This window comes from Podarcis bocagei, assembly GCF_964188305.1.
Source record: "Podarcis bocagei genome assembly, chromosome: 14".
Taxonomy (NCBI): Eukaryota; Metazoa; Chordata; class Lepidosauria; order Squamata; family Lacertidae; genus Podarcis; species Podarcis bocagei.
In genome coordinates this window covers 13,174,523-13,188,705 of record NC_138139.1, presented here as the reverse complement: position 1 = coordinate 13,188,705, position 14,183 = coordinate 13,174,523, and the positions used below count along the sequence as shown (strand labels likewise).

General features: G+C 43.7%; 1 protein-coding gene across 1 annotated transcript in view; it reads right to left on the bottom strand.

The window, feature by feature from the left end:
• SEMA6D (semaphorin 6D) overlaps positions 1-14,183 on the bottom strand; it is a 430,059-nt gene that overhangs the window by 167,633 nt on the left and 248,243 nt on the right. The window contains exon 4 of the mRNA XM_081170001.1: positions 13,037-13,061. The gene's annotated coding sequence lies outside the window, so the exon portion shown is untranslated. The remainder of the gene's footprint in view (positions 1-13,036; positions 13,062-14,183) is intronic.

The window sequence follows — 14,183 nt, the reverse complement described above, 5'->3', positions numbered from 1 at the left end:
AATCTCCACTCAGCTAGGAAGCTCACTGGCATAGGGGCCGACTCCTGGGGGGCCAAAGCAGTTTCGGTCCCCCCATTTTTTTTAATGAGGGGGTCGGGCCCTGCCAATATTCAAAGGCATTGAGTGCATCAGCCCAACCGATCCTCTGAAGAAGCTGGCACCTCTGATTACTGGGTGACCTTGGACCGGTTTCTTAGTTCAACCCACCTCACAGGGTTGTTGTGTGGACTAACTGAGGAGTGGGAGACCCAAGTACATCACCACGAGCTCCTTTTTTTACTTTTCATTATGTATTTTGTGTTTGTATTTTGTGATTTTATGTTGTAACCGCCCTGAGACTTGCGGGTATAGGGCAGTATACAAATTTAATTAAATTATTATTATTATTATTATTATTATTATTATTATTATTATTATTATTATTATATTATTATTTAGCGAAAAAGTGGGATATAAATGCAACAAACGGATAAAATAAATAAGTAAGCAAAGGTCATTTGGGCATCTAGAGATTCCATTGCTATAAAGTTCATTATGTTTTGTTTATTTCATTTACTGTAGAAGATTTATATTCTGCTTTTTGACTAGAAGCAACAACAAAGTGGCTAACAGCACATATGAACTGAAAGATACATCAAGAAGCACTCAAAACACCCAAAACAGAACAACGAGCCCCACAAAGTCAGGAGCTGACACCACAGTTCCTTCCTAAAGGGCAGCTGCTATAACTTAGGAGCATAGGAATATAGGAAGCTGTCTTACAACAAATCAGAGCATTGGTCCACCTAGCTCAGTCTTATCTACACAGACTGGCAGTGACGCTCCAGGGTTCTGGGCTGGGTTTTCTCCCAGCCCTATTTGGAGGTGCTGAGGATTGAACCTGGGACCTTCCGAAATTCAGGGGGAGGGGCACGATATATCCTGTGGTGCTGTTGGTTAGAGTGTGGTGCTGATAACGCCAAGGTTGCAGGTTCGATCCCCATTTGGGACAGCTGCATATTCCTGCATCTAAAGGGGTTGGACTTAATGATCCTCAGGGTCCCTTCCAACTTTATGATTCTACTATTCTATGACGATGATCATCAGCAACCTGTATTTTATGCTGTGTTTGGGATTTGAAATGCTTCAATCATTCTGTATTTTAATTTTGTGCACATCACTTTAAGACATATTGAAAAAGTGATGAATACACACACACATACACACACACACACAGAGAGAGAGAGAGAGAGAGAGAGAGAGAGAGAGAGAGTAATACCTCCGCGAATGTCTGCCTTGCCTAGAGTCCATTCCGGTGAATGTCTGCGGCAAACCCGGAAGTACCAGAATGGGTTACTTCCGGGTTTGCCGCTCGTGCATGCGCAGAAGCGCAAACTGCTCCGCGCACGTGCGCAGATGTGGTGCTTTGTCCTTTTTGGCTAGTGGCTGGGGCTCCGGAACAGATCCCGGCTGCAAAACGAGGTACGACTGTATACACACACACAGATATATGCATGGTTCCCACCATCACATACAAGGTGGTGGTACCAGCAGGTTGGGGAGAAAACCCTGAGCCTGCCAGTCTCTTCTCTTTAAAGAAGGGGGGGACCCCTCTAAAACCATCCAATGATAACTGAAAATACTCAGCGCTTACAGAATGTTGAGCATCTCCAGATAGGACTTGGACAGATATTTTGTGGCGATCACGCACAAAATCACCACTGTGATTGCTTCTGCGCTGCCACCAACCCATTTCTCTCGGGTACACACGGAGTCCAGACAGTTGTCAACATTAAATCAAATAAGCAAGTTTATTTTATAAGCATTAACAAGGTTATGGTTTCAGATAATTTTTCTTGTCAGTTTCTTAATCTTAGTTTCTTTACCGACCTATACCTTCCTAATAACTTCTAACTGATTATCCCAACTGTCTATCTGACTCCTCCTAACAGTTCCTCTCACTCTCTCACATCAAAACTCGACAAACCCACTGCCTATTCCTCCCTCTTCCTTCTCCAACTCCCAACTGACTTCCCAACAACTCCAACCCTAACTCTAACTCCTCCCCTTGGGTTCCCACTGGCCAATCACTTTGCACTCATTTAACCCTTTCCTTATGACCCACCTAGGAGGCAAACGCCACACTGTCTCAAAAGCTTGAGAGGTGCTACCAGCCAGTGTAAACGATATCAAGCTAGAAGAAGCAATGGCTCTGAAGCTTCCTATTTGGGAAGGGGATGTAGCTCAGTGTCAAAGCATGTCAGGGGATGGAATGAGGAGGAATGGTTGGGACCGCCCCCCCCGAATCTTCCCGAGAACGGGAGGACAGTATAGATTTGCAACAGTGATTTGAAACAGTAGTTCAGAGGCTGCAAAGGGGAGAAGCTTGGAAATATTAGGAGAGGAGCAGCAGGAAGAAGAAGAACCAGGGGGGAGACAGCTGACAGACTCAGTGTCTTTGGAAAGCATTCCTGACACACACACCCTCTCAGGACCCGGCGTGCATTGAGAGTAGGAGAACAGAAAGCTCAGAGGCAGAAAGCTCAGATCAACCGACACAGGGATGACGTAGAATAGGAGAGAGGGGTCGGGACTTTATTTGGAGCAATGCCATTTTCTAAGACATTGCTTTGTCTCTCACTGTGAATATTGAATAAAGTACTTGGTAAGAATTTATCTGCTTCTTGGCTGCCACCACGAGAGGGACAGGATTCCCTGAAGCCTCACAAAGCATTTGCTTTGTTTGCCATTACAGTGGTACCTCGGGTTACATGCGCTTCAGGTTACAGACTCTGCTAACCCAGAAATTGTACCTCAGGTTAAGAACTTTGCTTCAGGATGAGAACAGAAATCGTGCAGCAGCAGTGGGAGGCCCCATTAGCTAAAGTGGTGCTTTAGGTTAAGAACAGTTTCAGGTTAAGAACGGACCTCTGGAATGAATTAAGTACATAACCAGAGGTATCACTGTACATGTAGCACAACATCATCATACCGACTCCGCTATATTTTCTGTGGCAGCCATGCAAACAGAAGTAGAGGCAGAAACCTGACAAGGGGGCATTATAAACCTGCCATACAGCTAAGACAGGCATGGCTTAGACTCAGCCGGGAGAGCTAGAGTACAGTGATGCTGAGGCTGAAGGAAAGGAACAAACAAAAAAACAATTTAGTAGCAATATTTCCCCCCTGTAAAGTCTCGAAATGATTGGAACCATTTTTATAGGGGATTTGCTGTAATAAATTTCGCTACCAATGAGGTCAATAAGAGAGCAGAGTGACTCCAGGGTTTTTATCTACTGTGCACGGGTTATATTGCCGAAGGAACTAAAGAAAAAAGAGCTGGTATGAGGCCTTGCATTTTCAAGCCTCGGTTGCTGTAGTTTCCCTTATTTATAGCTATATCAACACAGAGGAGGGAATGCTGAAAGATACGTATGGTGCTGCACTTCATAAAGGCATAGCAAAGTAACAAAAGATGAAAGGACAACTTGCCCCAACTATTTGAGGAAGTGTCAAAACTTTTGTGGCAGAACACCCATTCTTTAATAGAGCATTTTTCTTGGACTCCCAGAAGGGCAATGTTTCCTTTGGGTCTGGGGCCCTGAGCTGGAGGATACTTGTTGCAAAACGCACACCAATGCGCCAAGACATATGCTGCAATGTTAGTGTTTTCATGATGACAAGGATTCTGAGGGTGCCCCCTATTGGTTGCTCCCCCAAAGTGAGGCCTTTGTGAAACTTGTGCATTTATCTTACAGCGTGCACCGTGAGCTTTCAAATTCGACATTAACATAGAATCATGGAATCATAGAATCATAGAGTTGGAAGAGACCACAAGGGCCATCGAGTCCAACCCCCTGCCAAACAAAGCAGTCTACCTGTGTGGACGCTCGTGTACCCTCAACAGGTCTTCTTTTCATTCCTTGTCCCACAAAGAACACGTGCGTCGACACAAATGGCATCCATCACATGCCCTGCTACAAATAGCTTTTAAAGTCCCTTCTAGTTTTAAAAAGCAGATTGGGTGGGAGGTTGCTTGCTCTTGGTGGGGTTATGCTTCTTCTGAAGGATAGGTTCATAGCTTGGGGCTTCTCCTGGATCTTTTGTTGTAGCTTGAGACCCAGGTGGCTTCAGTGCCCTGGAGTGCCTTCCATCAGCTTTGGCTGGTGTTCCAGCTATGCTCCTCTCTGGACAGGAATAGCCTAACTACTGTTGTCTATGCTCTGGTAACCTCAAGGTTAGATTACTGCAATGCGATATATGTACTGCTGCCTCTGAAGACAGTTTGGAAACATCAACTAGTGCAGAATTCAGCGGTCAGGTTGCCCACCAGAGCAAGACGGTTTGAGCACATTACACCAATCCTGGTCCAACTGCAGTGGCTCCCAATTAGTTTCCGGGCCCAACTCAAAGTGCTGGTTTTGACCTATAAAGCCTTAAATAGCTCAGGACCACCAAACCTCAAGGACCGCCTCTTTCCATAGGAACCTACCCCAGACCCTGATATCATCTTCTGAGAACCTCCTTCGTGTGCCTCCTCCTCGAAAGGTCCAGAGGGTGGCAACACAAGAACGGGGCCTTCTCTGCAGCGGCTCCCCGTCTGTGATATGCTCTCCCCAGGGAAGTTTGCTTGGCACTTTCATTACACACCTTTAGGCGCCAGGCAAAAACGTTACTTTTTAACCAGGCCCTTGGTTGATTTGACTGACATCCTATGCCCTTTTAAAGTGTGTGTGGGGTGTGTGTGTGTGTTATTGGATTTTTTAAAAGTTTTGATTATGTATTTTGTTGTTTTATATTCTGATTTTATCTTGTGAACCGCCCTGAGACCTGTGGGTATGGGGCAGTATATAAATACTAATACTAATGCTAATACAGTGGTACTTAATTCGTTCCAGAGGTCCGTTCTTAACCTGAAACTGTTCTTAACCTGAAGCACCACTTTAGCTAATGGGGCCTCCTGCTGCCGCTGTGCCGCCGGAGCACTATTTCTGTTCTCACCCTGAAGCAAAGTTCTTAACCCGAGGTAATATTTCTGGGTTAGCGGAGTCTGTAACCTGAAGCGTATGTAACCTGAGGTACCACTGTACTAATAATGAAGGAAGTTGGCAGGCAATGCTTTTGAACTCCTTGAATTGGTTGTAAGTTAGAAGATCGGCGGGTAGGGATTGGCTGAGGGCAAACAGGGGTTGGTAGGGTACTGTCACATATGCCATAACTGACCAGCCTCCACTGACCTGTGGGGAGCATTGGGGGGGCAACCTGGGGGAGAGGGTAGCATTAGCAGAATGAGTCTCTGGGGTTCCACTCTCCTTCCTAGAACAATTAATGCGGCCTTTTTTGAATTCCCATGCAGGGCTAGCGAGTTGATGCAAAAGGGGTTGCAGTTCTTTCCAGCTTGGTATATACCATATTTTCCGCTCTATAAGACGCACCAGACCACAATACGCACCTAGTTTTTGGAGGAGGAAAACAAGAAAAACAATATTCTGAATCTCAGAAGCCAGAAGAGCAAGAGGGATCGCTGCGCAGTGAAAGCAGCAATCTTGCTGTTCTGGCTTCTGGGATAGCTGCGCAGCCTGCATTTGCTCCATAAGACACACACACATTTCCCATTACTTTTTAGGAGGGAAAAAGTGAGTCTTATAGAGCAAAAAATACAGTAAACAATAGTGCTTGTGTGGGGTGTGCAATGATGTACACAGTAGGCCTAGACAGTTTCCCCCCCTCCCCGATGTCATTATGGCACACTCTATTTAAAATGAACGTAGCTAAAAATATAACAGGAAATCGATGAGTAGCAGATGGAGACGGGTCGGGGAAAGGAGGGGGATGGGAAAGCCTGTCAACTGGGCCAGCTTTGTCATTGCCTTGGGTAAACATGGAAGATTGCAGGACAGCAGATTAGACCCGACTGAAAGCAAGATGAAGGCTTCTCCTTCAAATGAAATGGGCTAGCTTTTGGAATGTTTTCTGAAGGATGCAAACAAATGAACGATTTCTGGCAAGACAGATCCATCATCCGTGGGACGTGGCCATGGATTGCATTTGACAAGTTGTGTGGCCGACAGGTGAATTAATTATCTTTACATGTCTGCTGTCAGGACCTGGTTCCCAACACTCCTCTGACAACCATGTACTCAGAGTAGACCCATAGAAATTAAATGACCGGAGTTAGTTGTGTCCATTAATTAAACGCAGCTGCTGAAAGAACAGAAAGGGGCGAGCATGGGCTGCCCCGACCTTAAATGCCCCTTACAAGTCCTGCCCCCGCCGCCAGCCGATTGGCTGGCGCGGTGAATGATGAATCTTAATGACCCTGGGATTCCCCAGGTCCCGCGGGGCTGCAGCCAGCCCCGCGAGGGTGTGAATGGGGTGTGAGCCTGCAACCCACCCCTCCGGATGTCGGGAGTGGCTTTGGAAAAGATCCACTCTGAGTGGGAGTAATATTTGATATTGTATGGACAATGCTTCTATGACTTAATTTAAAACTCCTCATGGACTGTGTAATTTGAATTCTAAGATCTCACTTCCCTGGCCCAAGGCTGCCTAGACTCTCTGTGATGTCAGAGAAGATCAACCAATGGCAACTAGAGAGGAGGGCTAGTCAGAGAGACAGAATGAGAAGACCCAAAAAAGGCCCATCATTGTGGAGCCAGGGGGCGGGATGTGATTTCTCTTCAAAAACTTCCATTATCCTCTCACTTTAAACTATTTTGGGAAACTGAAAAATCTCGATGAATACCCTCCCTCTACAACAAAACCCCTTACAAAGCAATCTGGATTTAGCAGCAAAGCTTTGATAACTACAGTCCATTGAGTTAGTTATCCTGGTTAATTGGATTGATGGTGACAACTGTAATTACCAGAGATGAGACCGCTTCTCTTGTAATTACTTGTCAATCTTCGGAGTGAGTTTGACTTTAAGGATATGTACAGTAGATTCTCCCAATTACAAGCAGGTTAAGGAGAGCATGATATATTGGAACTAATCATGTTTGTTATTGTGTAGAAGAAGTAAAGAAATGGCAGCAGCAGCCAAGAGAATGTCTAATCAGAAGCAACTTTCCAGATTCAAAGGCATTAATCCACAAAGCTTTACCGCTACGTGGCTTAGCAAGATAAACACACTACTGAGGAATTGAAAGGGTGTTTTTTTTAACCTAAAGAATTACAAATTACTCAAGAGCATTGCAATGCCAGCAGTCACATTTTTTGTTATTACGTTGTTTAAAGAAGAAATGACTTTTTATTTCCAAAATACACATTAAAGATGGGAATAGTTTGAAATACTGTAATGAGCTTTTGCGTGTAGGTATAGGTCCCAACATTTAAATATTTGCTACCCGTACAAAACCTCTGCAGAACAGAAACTCATGCCTTACCAATAACTGTGATTCAGAATTTGCTTAATGCTCACAAGTCAATTGTTATTTTAATTGAAAGGACACAGGAGGGCAATAAGGGAATTCGGATTATACTCATCTGTACCTGGAATGTGTTTATACCAGAATTGCTTCAACTTTTACAGACTGTAGTCCAAATCCAGAGGTGTGCAGGGATAGATCAGCTCCATCAACATTATAACCCTGGTCTAGGGCTGAGCGATATCAGCTTTTCAACATTGCGGTATATTACCAGCCAAACATCGCGGTCTGGAGATATACAGTCATACCTTGGGTCGAAGTAGATTTGGGATGAGTATTTTCGGGTTGTGCTCCACGGCAACCCGGAAGTAACGAAGCGCGTTACTTCCGGGTTTCGCCGCTCGCACATGTGCAGACGGTCAAAATGACGTCAAGCACATGCGCAGTAGCGGTGAATCGCGACCCGTGCAGACGCGGGTTGCGTTCGCTTCAGGATGCGAACGGGGCTCCAGAACAAATCCCATTCGCATCCAGAGGTACCACTGTACTGCAATGTAGAAAAAACAAACTGCGTTGGCCTCAGCCTGCGAGGCGCCAGGTGAAATTGCCACAGCTTTCACTGTGGGAGCTGAGGCAATTTCACCCCAGAGCTTAGAGGGCTGGGACAAGGCAGTGGCATAGCGTGGGTTGTCAGCACCCGGGGCAAGGCAAGTAATTTGCGCCCCCTAACCCGTGGATTTGCGCCCCCTAACCCTAACCCCCAGATGTTGCGCCCGGTGCGGCCGGCCCCCCCTGCACCCCCCATGCTACGCCACTGGGACAAGGCAGCTTGTTTGCATGGCTCAGCTGGGGAGCAGGAGAAGAAGAAGAAGAAGAGGAGGAGGAGGAGGAGTTTGGATTTGATATCCCGCTTTATCACTACCAGAAGGAGTCTCAAAGCGGCTAAAATTCTCCTTTCCCTTCCTCCCCCACAACAAACTGTGAGGTGAGTGGGGCTGAGAGACTTCAGAGAAGTGAGACTGGCCCAAGGTCACCCAGCAGCTGCATGTGGAGGAGCGGGGAAGCGAACCTGGTTCACCAGATTACGAGACTACCGCTCTTAACCACTACACCACCCTGGCTCATCCCTAGTGCCCCCCCTGCTTGTGTGGGAGCCAGTGCTGGGCTGGGGGAATCCTTTAACCGCTCGGCTGAGGGGAGCGGCCACCGCGCACTCCTCAGCCGAGTAGTTTAAAGATGCAGAGGGAGGAACAAGCTGTACTGGTGCCTCACCAATGCAGCCTTTTTCTCCCTCTTCACAGTATGAGGGCAGGGGTGTGTGTGGCAGTTTCACACAGTGATATATCGCTGTTTAAACCGCCACCGCTCTGCTAACAACACTCGCTGGAGGAAGTCGCTAGCAGAGGGACTCGGGAGCAGCGGTGGTTTTACCAACGATATATCGCTGAGCAGGGTGCATTTGATTTAAATTGATTTAAATCACGATTTAAATCACTAGTCAGTAAGATTTGATTTAAATCATTTTTTTTAACAGAAAGACTCATTCTTGCCGGTATAATCTTAATATTTACAACCAGATGAAGGTTTCATTTTTAGAACAATCAATTTCCAAAGTCGTTTTTACAGTTATATCAAAAATTACTGATTTGGTTATACTATTAGAAATAGACAGATAATATTAGAAATAGACAGATAATTAGGGAATTATTGGGAGGTTTAATAAGTTAACTGTTTATATTTGGACAACTTTTCTGCTGTACTTTATTGGAAGGAGAAAAATAATCATTTCCTTCATAACAATGTAAACAATTTATTTAACTAAACCAGTAACATTATAGCATATGTTTCCATGCTTGTTAACTGATGTGGTTAAATGGTTTGGTGTTTTGTTTTGTTTTTAAACTTAGACTGAGTTTTAGCACACATGAAAAACACAAAACAAATCCTTATTTCCTGATGAATAGCCTCTGGACTATAATGTAACTTAAATAGAAATCTCTTTAGAAGATTTTTCCTCCAGAAGCATTTCATAGAATCATAGAATCATAGAGTTGGAAGAGACCACAAGGGCCATCGAGTCCAACCCCCTGCCAAGCAGGAAACACCATCAGAGCACTCCTGACATATGGTTGTCAAGCCTCTGCTTAAAGACCTCCAAAAGAGGAGACTCCACCACACTCCTTGGCAACAAATTCCACTGTCGAACAGCTCTTACTGTCAGGAAGTTCTTCCTAATGTTTAGGTGGAATCTTCTTTCTTGTAGTTTGGATCCATTGCTCCGTGTCCGCTTCTCTGGAGCAGCAGAAAACAACCTTTCTCCCTCCTCTATGTGACATCCTTTGATATATTTGAACATTTTAGTTTAAAAATCCAATTTAAATAAAAAGAATCTGATTTAAATAAAAAATGTTTTAAATAAAAAAACTGATGATGATGATGATTAATTATTTAAAAAATCATTGATTTTTATCCACCCTGTCACTGAGTGAAATCGACATCACGGTCTGCCCCTCCTACTGGTCCTTTTTTAAAAAAAAAAGATTTTTATTGGTTTTACAAAAATTTTTTTAAAACAATACAAACATATAAAAAGACATACAAACATGTATAGTTTCGTACCCTTTTTTTTTCATAAACCTTGTTTCTCGGACTCCCCCATACCTCCCCTTTCTGTATCCCAATGTCCAAAGTTTTTCAGCAACTTCTAAATAGTTCTGTCCCCTCCTACTGGTCCTGGGTGATATGTTGATATATCACCCAGGCCTATCCCCTGGTCACCTGCTTGACATGCTCTGATAAAAAAATAAATAGCCAACTGATGTGGAAATGACAAGACTGGGAAAACAATAAGTTGAGAGGAAGCAAAACTGAAAGATTCATTCATACCTAGATACAAGTAGTATTTTATGGGATATGTTAATTATAACTGCTGGTACACAAATATGAATAGGCTTGTGATTTTATTTCTAGCATTTTAAAAAAACCAAATAAATACTAAGAGTGGTACATTTAAATATATTACAATTTATTTGATATTCACAATATAAATTATCCCTCCATTTCATTACATGAACAATATATACCCAACTCATATTTGAGCGATGACCACAACCTGGGATTGGGCATGCAAAATTAGTTTTGAAATGTCTTGGAGGCCCAGGGCTGTCCAGTTCACTTCAGCCTTCAGCACAAATTTTTGGAAGAGTCTTAAAAAGGAATAGGATATTTTTTATGCTTTTTAAAAAGGCACAATGCCTAAACTCTTTCCAGAGCAGGCACATCATCCTGACGTCACCTGAGATTTTAATAACACAAGTGGTGCCCATTATATATGACCTCTTAAGTTGAGTAACAATGGAGCAAAATGTCCTTCTTTTATGCTCTAATCTCCGAAAATGAGATCCAGACATTTCCAGCAATCCTTTGATTGATACTATTTGAAAGCTGAACAACTTGGTTAATTAGCAGTCCTGTAGGGGCACTCTCTGAAGTGCACTGAAAACTATAATTAAAATATTACATTACAGCAGTATGAGAAGGCAATCTACTTTTCTTTTCTCTCTCTCTCTCTCTCCTTCTTTTTTTAAAAATTCTAAGCCTAAAAACATTCTTTCCCAAAGGTGCTCTGCTATTCTCGTATAGACCTCTACAAAGGACCCATCCTTTGTGATCTAGCTTCAGAGGTTAGGTGCTTGTCCTTTTGTTATAAGAAAGAAAGATAAAACACCTCTCTTGTTAAGGATCTAAGCTCCAGCCGGTCACTTCCTGCTTGATCTCTGGATCTTTTAAATCCCAAACACAACCAAGGAATTGTGACTGTTCCAGTTTATAGAACCAATGCCACTGACAAAATATACTTAACTTAAAGATATATATATATATATATATATATATATATATATATATGGGGGAGGGATCAACAGGAACAATACATGATTGACTACATTTCACCCTTTTCACTGTGTATATATGTTTCTTTTCTGATAACAGAGCACCAGTGATAATTATAATATTTTTTTTAATAGTTATCTCTTTATTGTAATAAAATCTCTATGTAGTTTAACTTGTTTCCTGCCCTTCCTCCCAAAGGAGCCAATGATCACTACTGAAAACATTTTTAAAAGCTGGTCTACGAAAGGCTGTAGCTGACGAATCAGGCTAAGTTGGGCATAGGCTCTCCTAGCCACAAAACCACAGAGTACTGGGAAAACCTGGCCAGATGGGCAGGGTATAATTTATTATTATTATTATTATTATTATTATTATTATTATTATTATTATTATTATTATTATTATTACTCCCAGCCTATGAACCTGTTCCTTCAGAAGGAATGCAACCCTTCCCAGAAAAGATTGTACACAATCCACAGTACTTCTATCTTATCAGCATTCAGACTCAGTTCCATAGCCCCTATTCAATCCATCACTGCTTCCACACCTGTCCAGCACCTTAACAGCATCTCCCGATTCCGATGGAATGGGTGTCACCAGCATGCAGCATTTATGATGCATCGCTAACGTTGACACTTCCTGGGAGTGTTCACAGAACCAAGCATTACAGAGGTCATTCGTGGGAGTTCTTTGCACACCAGGGGAAAGTACAAAATAAACAACACGAAAATGAGTCTTGTAAAATGTCAATAAAAGCAACCCACTGTCTTTTGCTTTTTTATAAAAACCCAATATCAATATATTTACAAGTCAGTTTATTGATCTTTATTTTGCCTTTCTAAGTTAGGATGTCACCTACAATGGAAGGTCATTAGAGATGGGGTTAGTTGGGCCTCCCTGGACAAGGAGTTTCAGAGCCCGAGAGCAGTCACCAAGAAGGCTGCATCCATGCGAGGTTTCAGACAGATTAGGGGTGGGGAACTGTATTACTGGACATTCTACAGGTGTGTCCTCTATTACTATATAGCACACACACTCCCTCAGATGTGGGGAACCTGTGGCCCGCCAGATGTTGCTGGGTTCTATTCAGCATGGATGAGTGATGCCAGTGGCAGTGCCTGAAAGAGTTACTGCTAGTCAGAATAGATGATAAAAGGTAAAGGTAAAGGGACCCCTGACCATTAGGTCCAGTCGTGACCGACTCTGGGGTTGCAGCGCTCATCTCGCCTTATTGGCTGTGGGAGCCGGCGTACAGCTTCTGGGTCATGTGGCCAGGATGACTAAGCCGCTTCTGGTGAACCAGAGCAGCGCACGGAAACGCCGTTTACCTTCCCGCCGGAGCAGTACCTATTTATCTACTTGCACTTTGATGTGCTTTCGAACTACTGGGTGGGCAGGAGCAGGGACCGAGCAATGGGAGCTCACCCCATCACGGGGATTCGAACCACCAGCTTTTGATTGGCAAGTCCTAGGCTCTGTGGTTTAACCCACAGCGCCACCTGCGTCCCAGAATAGATGATACTGGGCTGCAAAGGGATGTCAGACTTGGCACAGGCACTCAGCACAGGCAGCTTTGCATGCACCTTGCCAGACGGAGTTTCTCTTGATTTAACATCTCTGGCCAATGTAGAAGAAGTACCACTTATATGCCATTTATTTAGGTAATACTGATCACAGAGCATTAGCACATCGCCACAGTGGAAACCTTTTCATTAGGCTGACTTTGAGAAACACATACATGCATGCTTAAAATGCTGGAAACAGTGGCGCATCCATCATTAAAGATGGACAGTACTTACCTCCTTCAGATGTTAAATGTTGAAACTAGAATGGAAAGAGAGAGAGAGGGAAGAAATGAAGCAATTCATACAATCTCATTCATGTGCTGTTATGATTTGTTCTACGCAGTTGCAGTTGCACCTACAACTAGAACTGAACTGACATAAAACTGACATAAACATAATCTGATTTATACAGTCTGCTTTATACAAATCAATGGGATTTCAGTTTTTGTTAGGATAACTTCCCCATTTAAATGAAATTGGAATGTTAACTAAAACACAGAAAGGCTGGTTTAGGATGCAATGCTAAGCTGAGCATGGATGCATGAGTGTGCAGATACCCACAGGAAAAAAATTCATCTGTTCTGCCTCTTCCCTGTTCTTCTGGCTGCCATGCTATCAAACCATAGTTTGCCTTAGTAGTATGTTGAACCCTGGCTCATGGTTTGTTTTGCTCTAGACAAACCCACATGCCCTAGCCCAGATTTGTCCTTGGATTGTTGCTTGTGGTTGGTCTGGTGGAGATGCTCCAATATATTGGTTCACATCAATGTCCTAAGTCTTTACTGATGCAAGTGAGTTCAGCAAAGGATGGACCATTTGGGCTGATGGGGGCACTGATCTCAACCAGCCCCCACCTGCCTGCCTTCTTATTTATAACAGTTCCAGGGGGGTAGCCCTGGCTGCCAGCTTCCCCCTCAGCATCAGTACAGTGGTACCTTGGGTTAAGAACTTAATTCATTCTGGAGGTCCGTTCTTAACTTTAAACTGTTCTTAACCTTGAAGACCACTTTAGCTAATGGGGCCTCCCACTGCTGCCGCCACCGCAGCGTGATTTCTGTTCTCATCCTGAAGCACAGTTCTTAATCCAGTGTACTATTTCTGGGTTAGCGGAATTTGTTACCTGAAGCGTCTGTAACCTGAAGCGTCTGTAACCCGAGGTACCACTGTAATGTCCTTGTAGAACTCAGGTGGGAGCAGGATGGGGATAAAATTAGAATTAGTTGATTCTGCCTGTCATTTTTTCTAGCACCACCTACTGTTGGCCTCCCAGTGAGAAGGGTCCAGTATGTAGGTGTGTGCATGCTTCTGACATTAATTTAAGAGCCCCAAGGACAGAGTCTCCAAAATGTTTGAGGACTGGCTCTCAAAAATCCACAGGTGT